The following is a 23,927-nucleotide window of genomic DNA, read 5'->3' on the forward strand; positions in this document are numbered from 1 at the left end:
GTGAATGTGAGTAAATCTCACTATGACGAGTCTACCCTTGGCGGCGACTCCTATTTACGTTTCTTAAAAAGATTGAACTATGATATGTATATAATATAATGGGTTGTGTATGTGTATAAAATGGTAAATACGATATATATATATATGGGTTGCTATATTATATACTATTACGATTTTATTTCCAAATGAGTTCAGATTGTGGCAACTATATTTATTTTATTGAGTAAGAGTCACTTGGTTGTATTACAATAAACATGTGTTGATTGTTATATTGTACGCGGTTTATTCATTGAGTCTTGTTAAAACGTTTTCTGGTCTTCGGACGTTGTTGGCAGTAATCGGAACCAAGCCTTGGCCTGGTGTCGGATACGATTCAGTTAAAGTGTAGTCTATCTGCCGGTGTACTGCATGAGGGGTAACATATGGGTTGTCTGGGTCTCATGAGTACCCATGTTGTTGTGTGATATTGGGTAACAGATGTGTTGCCCAGTAACTGTCGGCGTACTACATGAAGGGTAACAGATGAGTACTTGGGTCTGATGAGTACCCGTATTTTAAATCTAATTTGGGTAAACAGATGGGTTGCCGAATATCTCATGAGTACACTATTTTTAGATATTATTAGACGACCAAATGGGCCGTCCAAAATCTTATGAGTACATTTATTTTTAAATGTCATAAGTATTTTCTTTTGTATACGATGTGTGTTATACTGTTGTTTTACTCATACGAACTACAAAGCTTACCGGATTTGTGTTTACAATTCCGGTGCACCTATTCGATGGTGTAGGGAATAGTTCTGCATGTGTGGATTAGCAGAATTGGAGGGCTTACTCTGAAGATTGTCGAAGTTTATTTTTTCTATTTGTCAAAGGGAATACTTTCCATTTGTTATAATAGTTGAGTTATAAACTGGTTATGTATTATTCAACTCGACTGAGTCGTACTATGAACTGAGTTTTGATACATTGTTACTATAAGATCATTTCAATATATTTGAGATTATTTTAGAGTTTTCATGGCTTCGAATTCAAATTTTTATTATTTAAATTTCGGGATTGTGACACTCCTGTATTAGAAGGGTATTGTGATGCTAATTAGATTTCTAATCATTTGGAAAGTAGGTCTACAAGTGGTTATGTATTTACACTTGAGGGGCAGCTGTTTCTTGGAAATCATCGAAGCAAACTATGAATACACGTTCAACTATGGAAGCTGAGTTTGTTGCCTTAGATAAAGCTGCCGAAGAGGCGGAATGACTCAAAAACTTCCTAGAGGGTATTCCATTGTAGCCAAATCCTGTTATGGCTATTTGCATTCATTGTGATAGCATGGCTCTCTTACAAGAGCAAATGTCACAGCCCCAAATCTGAGACCACTATTATATGGAAATATGGTTTCCGAATTAGAGGTGTGACCTGAAAACCAATAAAATTGATAGAAATATATGTTTGAATAATACTTTTTTTAGGAAACAAAATTAGAGTTATTTTATAATACAGATAATTTAGAAATACTGAAATTTAGCGAAGATACATGAGTCTCGCATTTATTGTCTTCAAATAATAAGTGAAGAAAAACTATCATTTTATTTAGTAGATTCATCCCATTCCCCAAGCTTCTACTCATTACTTGAAAATAAGATTGTGTAGCATTATGAGTAACACAGACCCAGTAAGTACATAATACATTCTTATATTAAATTTGGCTAATGAGAAATTCAAATATGAACAACCAAGTAAAATGTATCAAGAACCAGGTGTAGTTAGTAGTCATTTCTCCCATAATAAAAAAAGTCTTTGTCAACATTAGCACTTGTCATTCAAATAATAGTGTTAAAGTCCATCAACTTTCCATATCGATAATTCAATCAATAAACGTCCAAATTAGGTAAGTGAGGAGTCTATGTTCAAGGAATTTTCGTAAGAAATCCAATAAGATAAGTCATACAGTCCAGTTCAAAGTCATTGAGTCCAGAAAGTTCAAACACAGTAGAAGTGCAGAAACCGATCATCAAGTTATCATCTTAGATGTCTACATATTCTACTTGTAACAAAGTTTTTATCATTTCTTATGAAACTTTCCAGATTAAAAGTAGAGGTCTTATAATTTAATTTGATATAAAGGTTGTGGAAAATGGTTAAAAAATGAGTGAGATATGAGTTTTTAATGTTGTGAGTGCTACAAAAGATTTTTAGTGAGTTTATTAACTCTAACTTTAATGAGCCATAACTTCTCCATTTCTAAATATTTTTGAGTGATACAAAAGCCTAAATTAAAGTATTTTTCATGAAGAATATAATGCTATTGTTACCTTGGACAAAATCAAATGTTATAAAATACGAAAAATATAACTCTTACCAAAACAAGATTTTTTCCATTTTATCCTTAGCTATGCACTTTGATAAATCTTCAAAGGCAAAAGATTATAGGGATGTAAGATGTACTTACCTTAAAGTTTTAGGGGTGAAAGGAAGGTTTTGATGTGGATCTAAAGTTTGATTACTTTAGTAAAGAAGAAACTTGTTTAAGAGAGAAAGAGTGAAGGCTAGAATTTTAGCTTGAGAAACATTGGATGGTTGAGTTTTCTATCAACTAAGGGAACTCTAGACTTGCATGATTTCTGATTTTGAAGTGTGAAGAAAACTTGAGGCAGCTCATAACTATAAATAGGCCAAGAAGGAACACAAAAATTCAATTCTCATCTACCATTCTCAATAATTAATATTGAGTGATGACCTATCTAGTTAGTGTGGTTGTTGGTAAAGAAAAAAAATAGTGTGATGGGGTAAAACATAAAAATAAATAAGCTAGGTTCAAAACATATTGGCATAAGGATTATATATATATATATATATAGATATAACAAACACATTTATATGTGTTATTCTAAAAAGTAAAGGAATTTAGTATATTCTTTTCATAAGGTTTTCAATATACTTGCACTATCTAACACTAATATAATGCATAAAAGATACTACTATTAGTATTAGTCTTAAACTCGACTATAAAGTATCGAGTATGCGCAAGAATATAAACTAACGTATTCAAATCGTGGTCTAATACTTAAAAAAAGAAATTTACTATCTTTGAAAGTATGTACCTTAGCATCATTGGTTTCTAAAGAGAAATATTATAAGAAAAATTGAATTAATTCTAAGTTAATATAACCTTAGAGTACTAAATAGTAAATACTAAATTTCGGGGTATTATAGTCTACCCACCTTAAAAGAAATCCCGTCTTCGAATTTTACGTATCTTGTTCCAGTTGTTCTATAAACAAATGTGGGTGTTTCTTTCTGATTTCTAATTCTAACTCCCATGAAGCCTCGTTTTCATCATGTTGATTCCATTGTATCTTCAACATTGGAATTTCCTTAGTACAGACCTTTCTTACTTCCTTGCCTAATGTGCGAACATGTGCTTCGTCATATGTGACATCCTCCGCGAGTTCTATGGTACTATAGTCTATAACATGGGAATTGTCTAGCTTGTATTCCCATAACATAGATACATGAAAAATGTTATGCATGTTGGATAAATGTTGTGGTAGATCTATTCGATAGGCTAAATCACTAACTCTTTCTATAATTTGGAAAGGTTCAATAAACTGCGGTGACAACTTGGCAATCTTTTTTCCAAAATGGACAACGCCTCGCATGGGTGAGAATTTCAACAAGACACGATCTCCGACATGAAACTCTACATTCCTCCTATGTCGATCGGCATAGGTCTTTTGTCGACTATGTGCAGGTTTCAAGTGCTCCTTAATTGAAACAACGACCTCCGCAAAATGCTTAACTACATCAGGTCCGGGAAGAATGGCTTCGCCTACTTCAGCCCAACATATTGGGGTACGGCATGGTCTCCCATAGAGTGCTTTAAAAGGCACCATCCCTATGCCTGAGTGATAACTGTTGTTGTAAGCAAACTCGATCAAATATAGGTGATCCTCCTAGCACCCTCCAAAATGCAAGACCTAAGCATATCCTCCATCACTTGATTGACTGTTTCAGTTTGAAGATGAAATGCAGTGCTCATGTCTAACTTCATCTCCATTGCACTTTGTAAGATAATCGAAATCTTGAGTTGATTCGGGCATTACGATTTGACACTATCGATACAAGAACTCCATGCAGACGTATTACTTCTCTTAGAGATAGCTTACTTAAGACGTTGATGGAATCTGTTACCTTTATTGGTAAGAAATGGGCAGATTTTGTAAGGTGATTGCATGGTTGCCTCTTTGCGTCCTTGGCAATCCAGTAACAAAGTTCATCGTGATGTGCTCCCACTTCCATTCTGGAATTTTGAGAGGTTGTAATAATCCTCCCTTTTGCACGTGCTCCGCCTTCACAAGTTGGCATCTAAGACACCTAGAGACATAGTTGGCAATGTCTCTCTTCATGTTGTTCCACCAATAGTTCTTTTGTAGGTCTTTATACATCTTTCTTCCTCCTGGGTGGATTGTGAATTTTGAATGATATGCTTCTTGCATTATATCATCCTTTAATGATGCAGCATTTGGCACGCAAAGCCTCCCTCTAAAACGCATCCCTTCTTCCGTATGTGTGCTCCTGTCTTCAGGGTGCTTCTCTTTCATTCCTCGAACATATTCCACGAGCCCTTCATCTTCTCGTTGTGCTTGAATGATTTCGCTTATTATTGAGGGTTGCACCACTAAGTTTCCAAGAAACATCTCATTCATATTCGTTGAAGGATTATTGTACTTAATTAGAGTTCTTAACATGCTCTAATCCTCTCTTTTAATTGTAGCTAGGTGACTTCGGGGTTTTTATCTTAAAGCGTCAGCCATTACATTTGCTTTACCGGGATGGTATTGCAATGTGAAGTCATAGTCCTTGATAAGCTCAATCCATCTTCTTTGCCGCATGTTTAAATCCTTCTAGGAGAAAATATACTTTAACTTTTGTGGTCAGAGAATAGTTCAAACCACTCCCTGTACAAATAATGCCTCCAAACCTTCAAAGCAAAAACCACAACTGCTAGCTCAAGATCATGGGTTTGATAGTTCTTCTCATGCACTTTCAATTGTCGAGATGCATAAGCTACCACCTTCTCATTTTGCATGATAACGCAACCGAGTCCTTGATGTGATGCGTCGCTATATATGACAAAAGGAATCCCACTTTATGGAATGGTGAGGATTGGTGTTGTCGTCAGCCTTTCCTTTAGATTCTGAAATGCTTTTCACAGTTGGCGTCCCAAATATACTTCACATTCTTTCAAGTCAACCTTGTCAATGGAAGAGCAATTTTTGAAAAGCGTTCAATGACCCTCCGATAATATCCAGCAAGGCCAAGAAAACTTCGTACTTCAGTTAGAGTGGTATGAGCTTTCTATTCCAACACAGCTTCAATCTTTGCAGGGTCTATTGCTATTCCATTTTGAGAGACAACGTGGCCCAAGAATTGCACTTTGTGTTGCCAAAAATCGCACTTCTCAAAATTTGCATATAGCTTGTGTTCTCTCAACACTTGTAAGGTAGTCTCCAACTGTTGTGTGTGGTCTGCTTCATTTTTGGAATAAATCAAAATATCATCGATTAAGACGATAATAAACGTATCCAAAAATAAACTAAAAACTCCATCAAGTCTATGAATATGGCTGGTGCATTGATTAACCCAAAGGGTATTACTAACCACTCATATTGCCTTGATGAATGATGTTTTAAAGATATCATCCTTTTTGACAAGAAGTTGGTGGTACCCAGAGCGTAAGTCGATTTTTTAGAATACTCGAGCTCCTCGTAGTTGACCAAATAAATCATCAGTTCGCGGCAATGGGTACTTTATTGGTAGTCACCTTGTTTAGTTGTCGGTAGTTGATGCATAGACGGAGGGATCCATCTTTCTTCTTCACGAACAACACAGGTGCTCCCCAGCTAGAAGAACTACGCCGAATAAATCCAAGATCGAGCAACTCATTGATTTACTTTTGTAACTCATCTAATTCCTTCGGTGCCATTCTATAGGGTGACACATAAATTGGACTAGCTTAGGGTATTAGGTCAATGCTGAATTCATTTTCTTGACTTGGTGGTAAATGAGTGATTTCTTGGAAACATATTTATAAGAGTTCACCACAGGAATTTGGTCTATTGAAGGTTCAAAATTCTTCGGTTCAACATTGGCAAGAAATTTGGGAGGAGTTGATTTTCTTGGAAAATCACAAATAGATTTTTCGAATAGGTTGGCAAGGTATGGAAAAAGTGATAGTTTTCCCATGACAATCTACAAGGGCATGATATTTGCTCAGCCAATCGAATCTTAGAATTATGTCACAACGCCTCAAATTTAAAACACTATAAGGTCATATGAGAAATTTTATATCAAAAACATGTATAGGACATGATTTGCAAACTTTGGTTAAGATGATAGATTTCTCTAACAGTGTCGAAACGATTAGAAACATATCTTGTTCAGTTGGCGTTAAGCCTAATGTTGTGACAAATGCAACAGACACAAACAAATTAGATGTACCAATATCAAATAGTGTATGAGCTTGAGCACTATATGTACCTTTCATGAAAAGATTAATTCCTTGATTAACATACATAGTTACCATGTAGTGCTTATCATCTAGGTTGATACTAGGATTGTTTAGGGAAATATAAACACACATATTATAGGTCAATTGCCTAGCATTAGCATCTAGTTCCAAATACTCATTACCGAATTGAAAATCACTTTGTAGTGCTTCTACGAACCGATGATCCATACTCTCAAATCGTCATTGTTAGTTAGACAAATCAACTCTAATTTCGAAATAATTCGATTCAAATCAAGCACAAAACTTCAAGATGCAACAAATTATAAGTGAGAACTTATATGCAACTTCTCTAAATACATAACCATCCCCGTTCTTGAAAAGTTTTTGAAAATATATATTTTTAGATTTATTTTTAAAACAAAAACTTAAGAGAGCGAATGCTCTGATACCAATATGTCACGCCCCCAAATTTGAGACCACTATTATATGGAAATATGGTTCCCGATTTAGAGGTGTGACCTTAAAACCAATAAAATTTCCTCAATAGAACTGATACAAATATATGTCTGAATAATACTTTTATTAGGAAACAAAATCATAGTTATTTTACAATACAGCGGATTTAGAAATACTGAAATTTAGCAAAGATACACGAGTCTCACATTTATTGTGTTGAAATAATAAGTGAAGAAAAACCATCATTTTATCTAGTAGATTCGTCCCATTTCCCAAGCATCTACTCAATACCTGAAAATAAGATTGTGTAGCATCATAAGTAACACTGACCCAGTAAATACATAATGCATTCTTATAAAATGTACCAAGAACCAGGTGTATTTTCTCACACGAATTCTTATTTATGCGTATAGATATACATATTAGCATCAATATATTCAATCAATTGTGTGAATTTTCAAGAAAACTGGTAATTAATCACAAAGTCACATGTTAGTTTTCACGTTTACCCAAAACACGGATAAACCTCAGCATAACGAGGCCAACACCAAAGTATGTATACTCAATGTCAATTTTCCTATGAGTATAATAATGCACTATCTGTAGGGATTAGGGCCCAAGGCTAACTCACAAAACACAAAACAATTTTACCAGCAATTCACTTAAGCACAGGGTAGTACTAATCACCCGGCTTCACACCTCCAACTCAATAACGTCAATCAAATATCACAAAGTTTAGTAATTAAGACAATATTTAAATACTAAAAATATATATAATCTTACACCAAGATATAAATACTTATCAATAACTTAATGTATGCATGAAATAAACAAGTTGATAAACTTGAAAGTAAATGTGCAAATAAAGTAAATGTACTTTAAATTAAAAGTAATTAGATAATATTAGTTAGTAGTCATTTCTCTCATAATAAGGAAAGTCTTTGTCCAAAGTAGCAATTGTCATTCAAATAATAGTGTCAAAGTCCGTCAACTTTCTGTATCGATAACTCAATCAATAAATGTCCAAATTAGGCAAGTGAGGAGTATATGTTCAAATATTGTTCGTAAGAAATCCAATAGAATAAGTCATACAGTCCAGTTCAAAGTCATTGAGTCCAAAAAGTTCAAACACAGTAGCAGTGCAGAAACCGATCATCAAGTTATCATCTTAGATGTCTACATATTCTACTTGTAACAAATTTTTTATCATTTCTTATGAAACTTTCTAGATTAAAAGTAGAGGTCTTATACTTTAATTTGATATAAACTTTGTGGAAAATGGTTAAGAAATGAGTGAGATATGAGTTTTTAAAGTTATGAGTGTTACAAAAGATTATCAGTGAGTTTATTAACTCTAATTTTGATTAGCCATAACTTCTCCATTTCTAAACATTTTTGAGTTATTCAAAAGCCTAAATTGAAGTATTTTTCATGAGGAATATAATTCTATTGATACTTTGGAAACACTCAGATGTTATAAAATCATGGTCTTTTCCATTTTATAAGCAAATACCCATGTGAACTAGTAAATGGATGAGTGTGTGTGTGTGTATATATATATATATATATTTATATGTATATATATAAATATTTATAAAGTCATAGATGGGCGTTGGGCCTTGGCTCTTTGGGGTCTGAAAAATAATCTGATTATGATTTTAAATTAATGATTTTATTATTTTTAGGATAATACCAAAGGTAATAACTATTGGAAAGAGTTACACCCGAATGGTTTTACTTGTTCGGCTTTGGACTTTATATATGGACGACTTTGTGGCCATCATTCGATCATCTCTTCTTCTTCCTCCGAAAATCATTTGTTCAGAAACACAAAGTAAATTTGGCAGGGACAAGTTCTTGTGCAAGAACTTGTACCAGATAGTTGTATCCTCAAGATAGACGTCTGAAACTACAGCACAAGTGGGGACAAATTTTTTTGGACCTAAAATAATGGAATTGAAGAACACGAGCAGGAAAACAATAGTTCATCTATTTCCACCTATTTTTCTAGGCTTTACTCATTGCATAGTTGTGACAATTTTGACATTTAGGTGGAAATTAAATTAAATAATTTAAAACATCAAAGTTGTATTATGGATGTATGATTCCGTCATATATCGCATTATAGTTCTCTTAATGTTTATGCACACTAAATGTGTCTGTAATTAAATAATAAAGTTACTGAATAAGGTAAAACTAACATAATCAAGATACCGAGTCTTTTTTTTGCTATATATCCCGTAGTTTACAATAAAACAAGATAGGATGGAGTATGTATATATAGTCAAAGTGCATAATGCAACGTATTTTCTCGAAAATAAATTAACACAAGCGCGAGTGCTACCTTTTCGCACGCGCATCAGCATGGAAGGCTGGTATAATTTAAACATATATAATGAAACATATGTTGGAGTGCTACGAACAAGTAAATCATCCACATGACATCCGGACATCTTGCCACCATCTTGGTTACCCTCATCATGTGATCTGAATGAAGCACAAACATAATTAAGCGAAAAGTGAATCAGAAAAAGTTTCCAGTACTTTCACCAATAGGCGAAGTAATTAATTATAAATAAAGTCACTACATTTTCACCGATTGGCCAATTACAAGAACAATGAAAGAAGCAGAAATATAAATTTACGTGTAACCAAATAGAGCATTCACTCGACCTTGACCCGCAGGTAATCTAAACAAGCCATCATGTATGCATGCCCCGGGGCTTGCCTGAAGTTCCATGAACTTTTCATATGACATTCCGATGTATTTGCCAGCTTCGCCACCCAACAACTCTGGGATTGGCACATGAGCAGTGTCAGGTGCAGGTCCATGTGGTACGGCTATGGAGATCCTTGTAGCCTTGTTATTCACAGCTGCTCGATGCCAGACACTCTTGTACTTATCATTAGTCAAGATCTGCATTTGGTCACCGATGTTAACAACAAAAGAACTCGGAGCACAATCAACATAACCCATTTACCGTTGTGCTGGACTTCAAGGTCACCCAGGTCCTTCTGGATGAGGAGAGTCACAAGTCCGTGATCGGCTTGATCGGGCTGAGGACACGCCGGATAATAGTTAGCGGTGAGGATTTATAGCCCCCCTGGCTATGTGTTCGGGCTCCAACCCTAATATCTCGGATATTCAGCTGAATAATTCAGTTGCAACTTGTCGAGTTTGTTTGCTGAACTCCAAAGAAACCTCACTGTAATCGGCTGGTTAACTTGAGGAAATCCCTCCTTGTCCCGCACTTGATTGGTTCCAGTAGCTTCCTTGATTGGAACTCCTTCTCCTCCTCCGGAAGATTAAAGAACTTATGGCTTACCTCGATCATGGATATCATCAATCTCTTACTATGCCAGAAAGTGTATCTGACAACAGTGGATACATGTTGTCTGATAGTATCCATATATGTTGTCTACTTTGATGCTGTCTCCTTGCACATTATATCACATATATACTCTGTTGTCTAATAATGCTATTAAACAACATTAAAAAAAAGTCACCTGTTGTGTGATGTTATATTACCATTTCCAGGTTTCGCTTTATAAAACATTTAAATGTAGAGTAATAGAAACAATAATTATAGATATATGTAGTGTATTTCTTATATTTACTAGAGATATTGATAGTATATGTTGTTTGATAGCCAATTTAACAATATTTATCTGTAACTGTAATGTTTACTATATTACAAATATATGTTGTATGATGTGCATGTAACCAAAGATGTCGAACCTTTATGCTTAGCTTTTGTAGTCTGAGTTATATCTAGATAACACTTATATGATGAGTTAGGTTATCTAATGTAAAAGTAATGTTATTGGATTTTGCTTCAACATCTATGTGTTGTTTGATTTGTTAATCAACATCAGATTCGTATTAAATTAGTCTTCTCTATTGTTCTCTGTCTATAGTTATGTGTTCTCTGATATGCAAAGTTACAATTGAATCAGGTTGGTTTCAATTGTTTGAATTCACTTCAAATAACAGAGTTCATATGCCTGTTTTGTTTTGTTATATCAAATCACACTCATTCACTGTTCAAATGGTAAGGTTAAAATTTGAAATTCATAAATTCATAATTAGTTCTCCAGTTGTTCAAGACCAAATCAAAATACATACATATACCACAATGTATCATCCAAGGCACATATCATCCTTAACCTACATAATTTAACCAACTGAACCTATATAGACACAAAATTAATTAACCATGAGTGTTAAACACCACCAATATAGGCAAGGCTAACTAATAAAGGTTCAAGATGGAAGTCTCCATAGCATAAAGAGGCATGTGTACAGTTTAGGCAGCTTTAAACTTGAAGACGTGCCTAGCCCACTCCTCTCGAACCTTATCAATATCCTTTTAGGTATAGTAGTTGTTTGAAGTCTTTCCCCACTGTAACAATATGAAAGACAAAAGTTAATTTACCTAGCAAGGATCCCAGCATGCAGAACTAATCTAGATAAGAGGCATATATTACCTTATCATACCACATCAGGTTCTTGTCCTCTACAATATCCTTCAAGTAGCGCATAACCCACAATCCACATGTGCGGCCACCTATCTGATTCGGAATGCCCTGAAACATGTAAATAAATCAGGTAAACAAGAGAAATTAATAACCAATTCTTACACAATAAATTTTGAGACACAAATTTCGAATACACACCAAACAAGAAGTCCGTTGAATTTTCTTTTTCCCTGTCTTTGGTTTGTCTCAGTTATATATTGCAATGGAGCTGCAAATTTGAATAATGTTACAGAAAATTCCCATAAACAAAAAGCACCAAAGTGTTCACAAGTTCAGAAAATAATTCAAATTTGCACATCTTGCAATGGAGCTGCAAATTAGAACAACGTTACAGAAAATTCCCATGAACACAAACCATCAAAGTGCTTCACAAGTTCAGAACATAACTCAAATTTACACATACTTGTTGACAATATTTTTCCATTCGTCATCACACGCCACTCGCCTCTTTATTGGGTCCAAATACTATACATGTTCCTTAGTGGGTTTACAACCGTTAGTGCCCAGTGATCACTAACATTAAAAATCAGTAGCATTTTGACCACAATTATAAAGTATATATCAAGTATGAAATTGACCAACATACATAGAAAACCAAATTGCTACATCATAAATGAAATCTCTAAACGTACCCTGAGTTATACGGCACCAAATATATTTGATCAGGGCTCCCTTGTTTAAATCGCTTGGACAAACCAGAAACCCTTTTAGCTGAATTTCCACCTTCAAGTGCACCCGTAAGTTCAAGGTTTGCAAAGCCAATCATGTTTGTCATCTTAGATGTCTCCAACAATTCATGAAGATAGCTACAAAGCAATTAGGAATAAAAGAATTAACTACAGGTTATTGAACATTTAACATACTCCCACTTAGCATTATCATATCAGATTAAATGACCTAAAGGGCTAGTGATCCGTACCTCATATAAAAAACAATCATAACATTAGATATCTCAGCCATGTTTGCCATCACATATACATCGCTCCTGAAGATAACAACCTTTGATGTTCCGCCAAGTATTTCCTCATCTAAAGAGGTGTTAATGGTGTTTCCATCCTTCAAGTTTGTGCTGGCCCATTGACAAAGCACCTTCAGCGGTGTAGGCAACTTAGCGGGCACTTTGTCAAGGTTATAAGCATCATCCTCATCAAAATGAAACTTTTTGTTCTTCTTCAGCACACTAGTCTTCACCCGAGGCTTCACAACAATCTTCTTCTTTGAAAATTAATAATAGTGAACTTGATTAGGTAATTGAGAATTAAATTTTGTGAAACATTTGACAAATAGGGGAGATAACAAGCGGAACATGAATTACCGTTTTCAAGGGTGCACTAAAACTGCTTATAATCAAGCTTCTAGGCCAAGCAATAAATGTACCATTAAGCGCATCGCTCACTCTCTCAATCTCATCTAGGACATGGAACAAAATTAAGGCATCCAGATGAACAACTCGGGTGATGGAGACGCGTGCATTGTCTTTTCCAAGTGAAACTCCATGGATAGTCTGCTTTGCGGCGTCCACATCAACTTTAGTAATGGTTCCAAAAGCAACTACATTATCAATGGAACCAACTACAAGTGCCATATGATCTTTCTTGTTATTAGGCTTAGTGGATTCTTCCTTACCCTGGACAAAAAATGGAATGTACCATGCATGTCTTACCAATGTTGATTAAGTTGTATATCATAAATCAAATAAGGTAGGAGGGTGTTTACTGAAAGTTCTTCCCAATAGTGTAACTCGTCGATCAGTTTTCTTTTTGGGGCCTTAAACTACTCCTTAGTGACCATTTATGCTGCCCCCTTTTCTACAACTTCTTCCTCTCCAGGCTGGAAATCCTCAGCTTCCTTTTCAACTGAACCCAATTCTAACTTCTTTTTTGCAATGACCCCAGACTTAATCTCAGCTGCCTTCAAATTCTCAATGTGTTGTCGTGAACAACTACCTTGTGCAGAACCAATTTCAATAGTGATAGGAACACAAAGTGTGACGTTATTAATGTTTATATGCCCTATTCTTATGCTTTGTTACTTCTTATTTAGTTGTTTTAGGTTCATATTTGTCATATGTATGCTATAGGTAGAGCTATTTCGAATTGAGATGATTTGATGATGAAATTGTGCTAAGTGTTAGAACTCCTGATTGAGCTAGGATTCCTTACTCGACTAGGACTCTACTTTCCTATTTTCATTCTTTCCTATTTCTTAATCGACGATTTCTTTTCAGGAAAGACAAATCATATTTGGAAAGGAAGAAGAGTTGCCGAGTTGCATTCCTAGTTGAACAAGGAAATCATATTCGAGTTGAAGAAGGAGAAGAGGAGGCCGGCCTAGCTACTCCTAGTTGGACTAAGAGATTGCCGTGCAGCCCTTAAGTGATCTCCCTATTGGACTTGGTTTCCTACATCAAGTTGGATATGGAGTACATAAATCAAATCCATAACAAAGAGGATTTCAGTTTCCCAATTGGATTCTATTTCCTTTTGGCACAGCAAGAAGGCTTCCTAAACCTCTATATATAGAGGCCGGCCTCTCCATTCAGCAAGATCATCAGCCCTACACACAAACACAAGCCATAGCTCTGCCGATTTCATCCTTCACCATTCCAAGAAATCCTAAAACCGATTCCATCATTCCCCACCAATCAATAGCCTTCAAACACGCTTGTGAAGAAGGTTTCATCCATAGAAGTCTCGGCTACACTTGTGGATTGCTTGATTTATAAAGTGTAACCATGATTCTCTCTTTGCTAAATTCGGTTTTGGTTTTGTTTTTGTTCTTGGATGAAGCATGCGATTTGTGTAGAGTAAACTTGTTTCGATTTTGTCTATGAGATAGTTACTTGTTTCAAATTATATAAAGTTGCGATTTTAGGTTTTTAGTTCTATGATTTTGGTTTCTGCCGTGCCTTGTTATTGAATGATTTCGATATCTTTATGTTATGTATACGCTTGTAGCATGATATTTAGGTTGTTGGATTTATGACTTATGCTATGAACATGTTTATCTTTTCTATGTGATTTTCGAAATTGCATGATTGGGGGTTAAGTAGGTGACATGCTTAATGAATTCAATATGCATGGCTTTGGAATTGCATGGTAGGATAAGTATGTTAGATTTCGATTAAGACCGCTTGGAATGAATCGAATGTGTTAAGTGTCTATGCATATAAGTTACTGCTTTGGAACTTAGATTGCATGATCCAACCTTAGTTATTCATGATAGTGTCTCGGCATGACTCTTAAATGAGGACTAGAATCTGATTTTCGTTAGCTTTATATGAGTTGTTTTGGTGATTGTTTGTGTTGGTTGGTTGATCACATGTATATATTAGTTTAGGTTTTATTTACTGTTTTTATCTTTGATACCGAACATATATCAAACCTTTTATATCTTTATGAATTCGTGTTAATTGATGTGATCCTAAGCCCTGGCTGGTTCCCCGGTTTGTGAACGATACCCTCTTGCTTTATACTACTAACGATGCTTACAGGGTTAAATATTGATGTCGAGTAATCGAGCAATCATCAAATAGTTTGTGGGTTTGGTTTTGGTGAAACTTCCAACTCCGTGACGTTCTGACCAAGCAAAGATTCTATAGCCTTCAACCTTTCATCAAAGCTATCTTGTTGCTTGTTAAGTTCTTCCTTCTTTTCCAACTCCCACTTCGCTTTTTCCTCTGTCAATAGTTGCCGAAAGTCTGCTTGAGTCATTGGTTTTGATGACTTTTCCTTTCTGATAGTTCCTGGTGGTACATTAAAGAAAGCATCCGGCTTGACGAAGCCACCAACACCTCATACCCTGCCGGGATATCCAGGGGTCCCCAAAGCCATGGTCAGAACATCTTTAGGTCTAGATTCCTCAATCAGTCCCTCTTTTAGATCTCTCTTTAAAGCCTCCTGATAATAGCATACATATTTTACTTATGAATATTTATTCGATTAGATACAATCGGAAATGGAATACCAAAAAATTAATTAGACTTACAATTCTTTCGGCAACTGCCTGTGTAGTTAAGTCCCTAAAGTTTATGTTCTTGTCTTGGTGTGCCTTTAACCACAAAATACTACGAGACAGTTCTTCCTCTGGAATGGTTTCTAGCTGCACTCAAGTGAAAAAAATGGTCATATTGCTGATATGCATTCTAACAAAACCAGTGTCCTTATTAAATTTCACTTAGTTGTCAAGCAACACTGTACTAACCAATTCTTGAAACAAATTAGCATATCCTTTGCGCGCCATCCAATGTGGGTACTTCTTTTCTTTCCTCCTTTCGATTGCTATCTCGCATTTTTCTTACACATTACACGCAATTGTATAAATTATATCTTTGTCATTTCATTATTGAACCAACGATGATATAAGAAAGGACAATAAGAGGAAATGTACCGGGAAAGACTGTGTAAGTCGCTTAGTAACAAAAATATCCCAATCAGCTGACGAAATGAATCGATAATCATCAGAAGGGTACTCTAGCATTTCAGGACTGTCTACATATGGCATAATGTACTTGGTGGTTAGTTTGCTCTTGAACTCTCTCCATTTACTCCCTGCTGATGCAAGAACCAGTTGCTTCCATTGATTTGGCACCACGAATGCTTTTTGCATATATAAAAATTAAGTCTTACTTTATGTTACATATTTAGTATAAAAAATTAATGTGAGTTATCAACTCTTAGTTGCTTTACCTCAACACAAGTCCAAATATTTTCCTTTTCAGTTGCCATTGGAACCAGCCTCCAATCACCATAACAAATTGAGATCGTCGTGCGTGCAAGCACCCCAATATGGGACTGCATCCACCCCGCGTTTCCAATTGGTTGCCCCCTCAAATTACGCTCAACTTGGAATTTCTTTCCCCTTGTAACTCGCTTGTTAATGCGGTTCATGGTCACCATTCCTCGCTTCAGCAATTGCAATCCACCTATTACATTCTCAGGCAATTGGCTCCTTCCGTTCATAGCACTAGTCGATCCACAAGACTTGGATGTTGCCACATCATTCTTGGACTTGTCACTGCTTCCCTTTCTAGAACCAACCTTCTTTTTTATTGTTGATTCAGGATTTTTGGGACTTGGAACAGTACGACATAAACCAACAACTAGGCTGGCTTGAGGTTGCACACTGGCTGGCATTGACATTGTCTTTCTCTTTCTGGTATTTTACACTGCCTTCATACTGATCGATATAGCCTTGGCTATAAATTTCTTAGATGGAGCCATTACCTGAAACTAAACAAATAAGATTATCAGTCACAAAAACAAAACTAATGTATTAGGCAATAATGTCAAAATGATGAACTAACAGAACTAATGTATTAGGAAAATATGTATTTCCACACATACAAGTCATCAACCAAAGTACTAAATGAAAGAAAAGAGTCTTCATACAGTAGCATATCAAGGGACGGTTACAAAGAAATAGGACTAAACAAACAACCCTATTTTATTTTAATAGTATTAACCATTGGGATTAGTTTCATTCTCAACAATTTCTATTTTCTCATCTCCAGGTCACATAAGACTGCTATGTTCACCACCAATTATGTCATCAAAAGTCTCAGTTGATGGCATTATGGCATTAAACGGTTGCTGCTCCACTTCTATGTTTCCTAGTTCCTCATCTTCATCAGCCCCTTGGTAGTTTCTGTCGGGGCATCATATGTCCACTGACAATACAGGATCCAAGGGGTCTTCTATGTAAAAAACTAGTTGAACATGTGCTCCCAAGACAAAAGAATCATTTAAATGCCCCTTCCTATTCAAATTGACTAAAATAAACCCAAGATCATCATCTTTGATACTCCTCACATTCTCAACCCAATCACATTTAAATACAGGTGTGCTGAAGTCCATGTCCCAAATTTGATCAATCACACTGTATAAACCCATATTCTTTGTTGTAGGGTTTTTATCCTTAGCACTTGATAATTGCAATACATCTGCAAGCAAAAATACTCCGCTATTTTGAGCAGACCAAACGTCATCATGCCCTTTGGTGCTGAAAACAACTCCATCATGTATGCATTAAAGGTAGGCACTTGATGGTTCAGACCTCTTGACATCCACCACATTGCCTCTGAAACATTATTTTCGGCAATCTGAAGTTCATCAGATACCTGCAGCATTATATATACAAAACATGCATCAACTTTCATTCATAATCAACATAAAAACTGGAAGTTTTCATGAAATCTCGTCTCTAAATCTACTACTTACCTTATTCTTTAACCATGCAGCAAATGTCTTGTTTTATCTATCCTTCAGCCATTTCTCTGATTTGTTAGGATTTTCCAATCTCACTAACTCCAAGTGTTCATTGAATTGACATAATACAAACCAGTAAGCATTATAGGATAGTAATAATTAATCTTACACTTAAAGATGCAGTTTAACGTTAAATGAAGAAATACTTACGTGAAATATGGCCTTGCATCCTCTATATTATGCAACACACATAGATGTGCTTGAGCATACTCCTTGCCATAAACTTCTAAGTAAGTTGCTTCTGACTTTGGTTTTGTAGCATGACGGATATCTGACTTGCTACTGTGTGGAATTCTAGCAGTTCTAGCATTGTCAAGCAAGTGTTCGGTACAAAATTCAATAGCTTCTTAAACTATGTAACGTTCTGCTATGCAACTCTCAGGATGTGACCGAGATTTCGACCATCCTTTGAATACCTTCATATATCTCTCAAAGGGGTACATCCAAATGAAAAAAAAACTAGACCACACCACTCCACTTGTTTCACAAGATGACCCGTTAAATGAATCATGATGTCAAAAAATGAAGGCGGGAAGTACTTCTCAAGCAAACAAATTGTAACTATTAGGTCAGCTCGCATCTTTTCCAACTTCGGCAGATCAATCACTTTGACACATATTGCCTTGAAAAATAGGCAGAAGCGTATGATTGCATACCGCACCGACTTATCTAGGACATAACGCAATGCAACAGGGAGAAGAATTTGCATTATAGCGTGACAGTCATGTGATTTCAGACCAACAAGTTTTAATTCATCCATGGAGACAAGATTCCTAATGTTGGATGAAAATTTTGTCGACACAATCATGTTGAAGAAAGAGCTGCACACAATTTTCTTTTCTTTGAGAAGCAGCTTCCAACTTGCCATAGACAACTTTGAACTTTTGGCATCAGCTACCAAATCCTTCCTAATGCCCATATTAAACATGTCTAAACGAGTAGCAGCTCCATCCTTTGTCTTTATCGGGATATTTAACAATGTACCACAAAGGGCATCAGAACAGTTCTTCTCGACATGCATCACATCGATCATATTTCGGTTTGGAAGGTATTTCCAATACGGCAACTGAAAAAAATAAGACTTCTTCTTCCAACAAGGTCTAAGGGCACCCTTGACTGGATGAGGTTTGTCTTTTTTCCCAAATTCACAATTTAGACCCTCCACTCTTGCTAATAGCTCCTCTCCAATTAATGGAACATGAGCCATGTCTTTCTCTATTGTGTCGTCAAAAGCCTGCTTTTGCCTCCGATAAGGATGATGTCTTGGAAGAAACCTTTGGTGCCTCATGCAAGCTTGTTTCCTCCCATGCTTCAACCGATGAGGTTTGGTATTATCAATGCATATTGGACAAGAGTTATAGCCATGAACAACGCTACCAGACAAGTTTCCATAAGCAGAAAAGTCTCTGAAAGTCCAGAGGAGTATTGTTTTCATTTTGAAGTACTCACCTCTAAAAGCATCAAATACTCCATCAACCCCATGCCACAACTTCAGAAGATCATCTATTAAGGGTTGAAGATAGACGTCTATAACATTACCAAGCTATTTCAGCCCAGAAATTGATAACGTCAACATCATATACTTCCTCTTCATACACAACCATGGAGGAAGATTGTATGTTACAAGTAAAACAGGCTAACAAGAATACCTGCTACTTTGGGAGTTGAAGGGATTAAATCCATCAGCTGCTAGGGCTAGTTTGAGGTTCCTAGGTTCACTACCGAATTCTGGTCATTTTTTGTCAACAAAATCCCAAGTTGGAGAATCAGTTGGATGTCGCATCAGTCCATCTTTCTTCCTTCCATAATCATGCCATGTAAGATTTTTTGCCGTCTCTACACATCCGTTTCAGCCTTGGAATTAGTGGAAAGTACCACAAAACCTTAGCTGAAACATCTTCTTGTTTTATATCATCATTCCCCGATTTCCAGCGCGAAAGGCCACAAATGGGGCAGACTGTAGCATCTGCAAGCCTCTGCCTATACAACACGCAGTCATTAGGACAAGCGTGAATTCTTTCGTACTTTATTCCTAATGCATCAATACTCTTTCTAGCCTCATACAAGCTTTGTGGCACCAGATTAGCTTTTGGAAGTAAACCCTCAATGATAAAACAACATGTCATTAAAACAAACATCAGTCATTGCATGCCTTGCTTTTAGATTGAACAGCTGAATCAAAGCATTCAACTTCGTTGTCCTTGTACAACCAGGGTACAAGGGCTTTTCACCATCCTCCACGTACTTCAGAAAACTCATTTAAGTCATCTGAAATCTCCTCATCCTCACTCTCTTCCATATTTGCTTCATTCTGCCCCACACCACTATGATCTTTCCAACCTACAGTTTCAGATTCATCTATTGTATTAGGTCCTCTAATGGATGGTTCTCCATGACACTTCCATTGTTTATAACTTGCATCAATACCATTTAATTAAACATGGTGCCTAATAATTACAATGGAAAATCCATATGTGTTGCAGCATTTCAAACACGGACACAATATCTTATTTTTATGTCTAGCATTAGCTAAAGCAAAGTCTAAGAATTTTGCTAGTCCTTCTGAAAACTTGTGAGAACGTCTATCAGCATGAAGCCATGACTTATCCATCTACAACTATACACATACAACAGAGTAAGATGAAGCAAATTTCAGAGAAATCCCAAAAAATATATGCAAACACGTACCTAACACAATTAATACAATAAAAACATGTACATAACACAATTAATATAACAACAACCATCTCAACAAAAATAATCAAAAACCTTCTCAAACAGTTTGAAAAGCATACCAAAAGCTAGTCTCCAGCACAACCTTGACCAAAAGCCTTTACAAGTCTCACTAAACCCTCTCCAATTGGTCTAACAAGCTGTGAGCAATGACATCAACAAACTAATCATGGAGGGCATCAACCACGAAGCTCGAACAAGCTGCAGTCAAAAGCAAGTGTTGCTTCAATTGTATTTATGCAGAAATAACACAAAACAAATACATCATCTAATGCATGTATAATCTTAAACAAACTATTATAGCTTCTGATATATAAGGAACAAGCACATTAAATAAACTATTATTAAAAACAAACAATTATGCTTCTTACAAAATGTATTATACCCAGCTGTGAAATTTCACTCAAACCAAAACTAAACCAATCAAATTAGGGTTGAGGAAATACGTACTGTAGGAAATTGAGGAGAAGAAGAAGAAGGGAGATTGGACCTGCTTGAGGAGAGTAAGAAGAAGAAGGAAGTCACAATCGAATTAAGGTTGAAACTCAGAAACAAACTTGCCCAGACGGCCAGCTTGATGAAGCGGTTGTGGACATCTCGAATGAGGTGGTGGCGGATCGGAGTTGAGCTATGAGAAAAAATGGGTTTTTAGAAGGAAGCAGATGAGATTTTCATAGAAAAAGAGGGGTTTAGAGTGAGATCGATGAGAGAGAGAGAGAGTGAGCAATAAGAAAAAGGTACTCGATCAAACGACACTTTTTGGGAAGTATAAGTGGGATTTTAAAAACAAAAATATCTCTTTTAAAGCATTAGACAACATATTTGTGATATAATGTTCAAATAAGATTAGTAAAACCCTAGCACTCCTCCAAAATTTAAGAGGGAAATGTTGGAACCAAGATTGAAATCCAATTATCTACAAGTCAAAATGGAAAAAGGTTTAGTATCTTGTATAAACAACATTGATATGTTGTCTAATGTGTAATATTTTAAGTCATTTTTTTCTCTATGGCTATACAACAGATGTGTGTAGTTTAATGTACACAACACGTTTAAGAGGGAAGATATACGGTTGACTATTTTGAGAGAGGGAAAACAAAATATTGATAGAAGCTGGGTCAAACCTAATTTTTGGCAACTTTAACTAAACCACATATATGTATTGTCTGAAGAAAAAATCCTGTTTTGGTCTTCAAATTGGTAAATTTTCTTATTTTCACTTACAACACTTAATTGTTGTATAAACGAAAAGCATGAAATATGAATTTTCATGACCCTTATTAAACGACATATAATTTTCTATATGTTGTTTGGAAAACTGAGATAACAACAAATTTCCTAAATGTTGTCTAAGTACTATGGTATGATACACTTTCTGGCATAGTGTCTCGGCTACGCCATGGTTGATCACCTAATGATTACTCACATCCCAAAAAAGATTATTACCTCTAGCTATCGATCTTTATTTCTTTTGGTACAAGTTAATTATATATTTACATGCATTAATTAATTACTTATTCTGAACTTCTGATGCCGATACTCATTTCTATGTATATATGTATACCTGAAAAAAGCACCATTCCTCGCAAGCTCTGCCTAGCTCTTCGATGGCTTTGGACCGTAATCCGGGTGAGCTGGAGGTGAGTTGAACGAAATCGATAGTGGGGATAGAGTGCTCGGGGTCGCTAGCATCACCTTGGTCGTTCGGGTTCTTGATGAAGTGTACTCCAACAGTACGGAATTGAGTTTGGAACCTGTAACTGTCTTAATGCTTACTACTTTAGCTTCGTCTGCAATGTTGGATGTTGTAGGTGCCATTCCGAAGTCGGAGATGAAAGTTTATGGAATTGAAGAGCTGGAATGAAAGAAAGAAAGGGATAAGTATGTGTTGGTAGTGTAGGTACGTTGGAAGAATGACTCTGTTGCTATATATACCCAAAGAAATTTGAAGGCGGCAAGCTCAAATTCTGTACGTGAAGAAATGTTTGAGATAGGGTTGGGAGTTGGTACCGGAAAAATGGTACTGAAACCGTTCGTTCCGTACCGAATTTCGACGGGATAGGGTGAAACGGTGAAAATTTCCGATACTGATACCAGAAACATATAACCAAGATGAGTTAGTTTTATTGGATCCAATACCAAATGATACCGGCTCGAAGCGAAAGTATAAAAGGGATTAAAAATCCATGTTTTTTTTTTCGGGTTTTAAGGTTTACAGAGACAAATCTCTCTCACCTCCAACTGAGTTCTAACTCTTCTCCAATTCTCCCTCCATCACTTCGCCTCCATCAATTGACGTAGCCTACAATTGGTAGCTCCTTCCTTCACTTCTCCCTTCACAAATTTGTCTCTCGAAGTCTCACCACTCAAGTTCTTCAATGGGAAAACTAAAAGTGCTTCCTACTACATTTCATATGTCAAATAAGTCAATGTTAGGGATTATATTAGGGCTTTGTTTATTTGATCCGTGGCTTGTTGGGGGAGTTTGTAGTGAATTTTATCTCCTATTTCAACTAAACTTTTGATTTGTTTTGTTTGTTGAGTTGTTTTGTGTATTGTTGAGGAGTGAATGATGTATATTGGAATTTACCAGTTTGGTACCGAAAAAGTACCGAACGGTACTGAATCTGAATGGTAATGGTTCAGTTTGGTATCGAGGTTGAAAATGGCAATACCAGACCGATACCAATACTGAAATATAAAATCGATATGGTATTAGTATGAGCAGAATCCCGGACCATCCCGTACCAGTCCCGACCATAGTTTGAGAGGTTCATTAACCTAAATTTTAGTATGTTTGCGTGTAGTGCGAAAGGCCAAAGTTGACCTGGTGTGCAATATATTAATCAAAGTGTTTGTTAATTAATCATTGGGTACGTACCACCCTTTAACTTATGGCCTTTTCATCATTTTCAATTTTCTGGTCTCTTGATCGGTTCGATTACTCGAGATCAATATTAACCCTGTAAGCATCGTTAGTAGTATAAAGTAAGAGGGTATCGTTCACAAACCGGGGATCCAACCAGGGTAAAGAATCACAAACATTTAACAACGAATTCATAAGAGATATAAAGATTTGATATAGGATCGTATCAAGAACATAAAAATAAGTCCTAAACTAACATATACATGTGATCAACCAACCAACACATAAACATCACCAAACAAATTGTCACAAGTAGCTTCAAAATCATAATCTCATCCTATGTAAACACCGAGCCTTAGCGGACAAGTACTGAGTGAACAAACAACAACCTAATGCCGAACTAGGTTACTTAGCACATCCCTAACTCGAAACATGGCCTGGTAATTCTATCTTAGCGCTTAGAAATTACAAGGTAACATGTCATTCTCAATCTTACCACTTCATTGATTCATCTTTTATCTAATTACTTAGCGCATATTAGATAACAAAGGATC

General features: G+C 36.0%; 1 pseudogene; it reads right to left on the reverse strand.

Annotated features, from left to right (window-relative positions):
• Positions 1-9,633: 9,633 nt before the first annotated feature.
• On the reverse strand, positions 9,634-22,325 carry LOC126783892 (2-oxoglutarate-dependent dioxygenase 19-like; annotated as a pseudogene).
• Between the last annotated feature and the right edge of the window lie 1,602 nt (positions 22,326-23,927).

The sequence above is a fragment of the Argentina anserina genome, chromosome 2 (assembly GCF_933775445.1).
Source record: "Argentina anserina chromosome 2, drPotAnse1.1, whole genome shotgun sequence".
In the NCBI taxonomy this organism is placed as follows: domain Eukaryota; kingdom Viridiplantae; phylum Streptophyta; class Magnoliopsida; order Rosales; family Rosaceae; genus Argentina; species Argentina anserina.